This window comes from Emydura macquarii, unplaced genomic scaffold (genome assembly GCF_026122565.2).
Source record: "Emydura macquarii macquarii isolate MOO-44397 ecotype Brisbane River unplaced genomic scaffold, CSIRO-AGI_Emac_v2 contig_3044, whole genome shotgun sequence".
Classification (NCBI taxonomy): domain Eukaryota; kingdom Metazoa; phylum Chordata; order Testudines; family Chelidae; genus Emydura; species Emydura macquarii.
In genome coordinates, this window is record NW_027133181.1 from 5028066 (window position 1) to 5033755 (window position 5690).

Sequence of the window (5690 nt, forward strand, 5' to 3'; positions counted from 1 at the left end):
ACAATTAGATGTTTTCTATACCAGCATAGTGTTAAAAAATGAAATAAGAATTCTGAGAATACTGGGCAGATTCCTCCCCTAAGGAAACAAGAGTGGATGGTGCAATTTTGCAGAGACAGTATTTACATATGAGAAGGGCAGGCAGTAGAGCCCAATTGTAAATCCATCTGGATTTCTATCACGGTTGGGGGCTGCCTGGATATGTATTGAATCACGCACACAATTTCAGAATTCAGCTTCAGTTCAGATTCCATAAACATCTACAACTTTGGATGCTAATCTCTTATTCAACCACTGTAGCCCCATTCTCTCCACATCTTTTAACTCATTCTCTACCATTTATATGATCCTCCTCCTGTAATCCCCTCCATCAAAAGACCCCTTCCCATAGCTGGTATCTTGTAACATGGGAACTAGGGTGAGGGAAGGGAAGATCTAGTAGTCTATCTGTTCCAAGAGCTTCAGAGACCAGATGATATCCCGCTTCCTCCCAATTTCCCTCTTCCATCTTTTTCACCTTCCCCCAACTCTCCATTTTTCTTTGATGGAACCTGGAAATGCCCAAGAGTTCTTTGGGCTATTCACAAATCCCAATTCCCATAAAATGGGGCTGGACAACATCTGCCCCAAAGGTCATGCTAATGCTGGTGGAGTTGGGAGATTAGGCCAACCAGCTTGTCCTTAATGAAGTGGAATGCAGAACTGGCCAGTGGCTCATTCTCTGAACATACTGGTAGGAGAGTCATAATTCAGCGCAACTGCACCTACATCTCCCCTCAGTGGTTCAGCAAAGGCACCTTCTGTGAGCTTCCAGCTTCCTCAAGCTATTGCCTTTCCAGATGGAGACCTACATCTCTCTTCCTTCTGACAGGCTGCATTATCAGGCTGCATGGTTCCCTGCCTTCATTGTGTTTCCCAGCAAAGGCAGTCTGCCTGAACAGACCTGCTTGTTTTCTCTTCAGAAACTGATAACAGAGTGATTGCTACTGATATGTTACAACACAGTTCTTTCTAACCATGCCTACTTTATTTTTATGGTACAAAACATTACAGAGAAAACATTTAATCCCTCCTCCCCCCCAAAAAAACAAGCATACTAATAAACTTGCCGGACATCACCCCCAACCTAGGGGTTTCTTTGCAGTTACAAATTCATCTGGGCATCAGCTCAGAACAAACACGCAGTCTTATGGAGCCTTATTAGGCCAAATATTTCCCATCATCCCCTAAGGACTGAGGCCCTCTGTGGACCAGGTGTCCTGTCCATTTGCTGGATCAGGAAGAGGCCCTGAGTCAGCTTAAATCCAGGATTTTTATGCAGTACTCTTTTCTTTGTTGGTCTCTGAAGAATCCAGTTTGAACTAGTATATGTGTAAGCAGGGGAATGGGCCCGCTACTGTGGGGAACTTTCCTTGCTCATACACTACCCCGGTAGAGTTGGTTATCAAAAAGATCTGAGTCCCTGCTCCCACTCTCTTTACCCAGAGGCCCACCTGACCTCGAGGGCTTCCCTCCCACTCTCCTGTGTGGTGGGGTCCCTGTAACCCCGACAAGGCTGGGCCCAAGATTCCTGGGCTCAATGCCCAATCTTGCCATGGTCCCTTAGGGCAGGGGCTAGGGTGTCCCCACTCCAGGGTACTAACTCTGTATTGGGCGCTTCCCTGACCCACTAACCATTGCATACAATGCAAAGCAATACAATTTATTAAACAACAATCAAAAATCAAATAAAAAATAAGAAAAGAGGAGAAAGGTTAAAGGAAAACACCCAACACTGGCCCCTGGCACGGGGGGCACCACAAACAGTGTTTCAGGGGTGTAAGGGAGGTTCACAGTCTGTGTCACACATTGCAGGCCCACGGTCCAGGCCCTGACTATGCTGCAGGGATGCAGAAAGTCAGACACTTGCTCTGGCAGTAGCCACACACTCCCAGGGTCCCCCTCGTTCTCCCCTGCTGCTCACCGCACCCAGCTCCAGACAGCCCCGGCTCCTGCTCTGCTCAGTGCAGCTGTGTTCAGCTCTGCTTAGCTTGGCTCTCTGGGCTGTCCCTCTGGCTCTGCTGCTATGGGCCAGCTCATCTCAGCTCCTTGGGCTCCTTCTCTGGCCTCCGCACCCAGCTCCAGATGGCTCCAGCCCCAGCTCCTGCCTTGCTCTGCTTCAGTGCCGCTGCTTGGCTCTCTGGGATGCCCCTCTGGTTCGGCTGCTGTGGCTCAGCTCAGCTCAGCTTTCTGTTCTCCTCTTCCGGCCTCCCAGCTGCTGACTGCTTTGTCCTTAGCTCGGCTCCACTCTGCCCAGGCATGCCAGGCAGGCAGCTCCAGCTCACACAGAGGGCGGGGCTCCCTCCACCCTCCTGGCTTCCTCATTGGCCTACATGCCCTGTCAATCAGGTTGACCTGAGTTGGCTTCTCCCCACTGGCCCTGGGGGCTGTGTCCCGCTTACTCAAGAGATGCCAACCAAAAAGAGGGTGAGTTTCAGTAATGGGCTAATAGACCCCTTACATATGCCCATCTCTCCATAGGGGATGCATCAAAGATTGATAATGGAGAAAGTTCATTAACATCCCCCCCCTCCTGTTTTCTAGGGAAGCACCACCACAAAACATACACAATTGCATTTTAATACAATTTGCCCCAAAGGTATTAACCCTAATTCAATAAAGTTCATCTTAATTCCATAAAGTTTGATCAGGATATTGTCATTCTGTTACAGGGAATATTTAGAATGTCCCTGTAAGAACTAAGTTTCATGATCAGGAGCCAGGTTTAATTGGATCTCTTTAATGAAGTTCTTTCCTTGTTTCTCAATCAGATCTACACAATTCACACTTCCAGCTAATAGTTAATCTACAAAATTTCTTCTGCAACTTGATGTATGCTCACACCCACATGAAGTAAAAGATTTTGCTAAGTCATCTTGAAAGTTTCATTTTCCTTTTTCTCCATCCCTCCCCTTTCAAGTGGTACAGAACTTTTTTATTATTTTATTAAAGGAGTTTTTTGTGGGTTTGTTTTAACTTTTCCATTACTTGATAAGCTTTTGTACCACATTTAAACAAAACCTTCATTTGCGTTTCTTTTTGGCCTTGGGAAGGTTACATGTAGAAAACTCATGGTTGTGGTCCTGCCAGAACAGGGATCTAGAGGGATGGGCTATGAGGTAGCAGACAGTTCCAAACCGATGGACACCTGGAAAAGCAAAATGAAAGAGAAGCCTGTTTCTTTTTATTTTAAAAGATTTATATAGCCATTAGACTGCCCAGCTGAATTCCATATTATGAGCTTGTAACTGTGTAATCTGGAGTCCTTTTGTTTATCATCACAACTTCATGTGAAATCTCTGGTGAATAGTTTGCTGAAGTGAAGATGTTGACCTGCGTAGACAGTATGATCTCAGACATCCATCCCTGCCCACTATGCATAACTTTTCAGGACAAAAGAATTTTAAATGGGACCGTTTGTATATGATATTTTATGATCATTTATATATTTTAGTTTACATGGTAGACTAGGAGATATCATTTTTATAAGATAAAACAATGCTCTTTTAACTGGAGCAGGAGAAGTAGCTCTGCTACTGTTTACTACTTATGCATGTAAATGATTCTCACAGCAGGAATAAAAGAGCATTGAAACCTTGGGTTCAGCTACCACAGCTTATTTTGCAACATGCAGTAGAATTCACAAGCCTGTCATTTTTAATTGGTTGGTGCAGGCCACTCAAACACACTGAGGGGTGAGAAGAAAATATCAGCACCATTCATCAGGACTGGTACTGTGGTAGAAGAAAGCATATTTCTGATGTGTGGTGGTTTTTTTTAACTGTTCTCAGTTAATTATGGTGAGTAGCTTCCTGGTTCTAAAGCACTAGGAAGGCTTAGGCTCCAGTTTCACTAGATGATTACTGTAACCTATAAAGGGTAATCTGCTCTTTTATTTTAGCCTTTAATTCTATCCTTTAATTCTGTTTTCTCTTGTAAGCTCTTGTGCATATACACACACGCCATCCATAAAACGAACCACCACATTTGGTTGACATACATCCACAAAGTAGCTGTTCTTACGCAATCATGTGTCACTCAGATTTGTGGGAACACAACTGGCATACTGCATAACTGTGCTTATATATGTGCCTTCTGGGAAAATCTGGATAGCTATCCCATATACCTCAGTGGAAGACAGAATCCAGAGGACATACATAGAAAAATGGTACAAGGAACATGGAACAATGCACTGCATGGCAGATCATTGCTACTATTTATACATCACACCACTTCAGAGGAATTGTGTAGATTGAAGGGCCACCAGAAGTAGAGCGGGAGGAAGAATTGGTTGTGTGCAAGCAATCACTTTTTATCTATGAATTTTTCATTTCCTTGTTGTTTATGAGAGAGTATCATAGGAAGTTCTCAAAAGAAAATGAAAACATAGGAAAAATGTTAAGTGGCGTAGAGTTGTTTTATTAATGTCGTCTTTTTAACTTGACATTGGATGGATTCTCGGTTCCATACACTGTAATAAACTTAACAATTTTACATTTAGAGGAAAAGGTAAAAAAAGAACTAAGACACCTCATTTTTCTCTTCTTTAAAAGGAACTTGTTGAACAAAGGGTGTTGTTTTAGGATAGTATGATCTCAGTCACTTTGTTTTAGCTGGGACTGTGAATGAACAACTTTGTACAGGCATGTAACTTAGGGGAGATAGATATTCTTAGAAAAGAATGCAATTTTAAGAAAATAGATCTTAAATAATATTTATAGCCATCTAAAATAATAAGGTCAATCAAAGGTCGGTTTTCGAGGAATAATCTGATCATCAGGTGTCAGGATGGAATTTTTTCCCTGTAATTGAGGCCAGTGGCAGCTGTTCAGTGCTCAGCATTTGTTAAGATCAGGTGACTTATTTAATAAAAAAGAATTAAAAATCTGAAAAAAGAGTCAGAGAGGCTCATTAACTATACAACACTGCTTCACTCCCTGAGCACTGTCCATCCTGTGCACTGAATGAGGCTGGCATCCTATGGAAAAAGTAGTGTGATAATGTAATTAAAGGCTGTATTATACTGCATATGTACTGTGAGGATTCAATTTAAAGTTGCACAGGCAATCTTATTTCTGGTATTTCCCAAAATTTGAGTGCCTGATTTTGTGACCTTAATATTCTTTTGCTATCCTTTTCTGTATTAATTAATATATAAAATGGAAGCTAATTATTACTGTTAAATTAATTATATAGAGGGCTTTATCCTGCTACTGCTGCAATGAATGGAAGTTGTGTCATTGTGCTGGATTCATCCCATCTTACTTTATAAAGCTTTCAAATTTTGGTATAAAAAATAGGCATGCATTGCTTGGAATTAACAATAATATATTAACACCATTTTAATAATACAAATGAATAATATAATTTTTAAAGGAGAATGTGGCTTTGCTTAGGATTCCATCGTCTTTGACAGTTGATGTTCAACAATTTGCAGTGCCCATCATGCTGTACTATCCAACTTCCCTTTGATGCTGATTAACTGCATAAACTACTTGACATTCCATGGTGACTTAGAATAATATGTTAGAAGTAATGTATGGAAATTGGATTTGTTTGAAATTAATATGGGAGTCCACCATGTATATATCTTGCATTCTTTGATTTGGCTCAGATAATGTGCAAATGTAGCAGATGGTAAGAACTTTTGA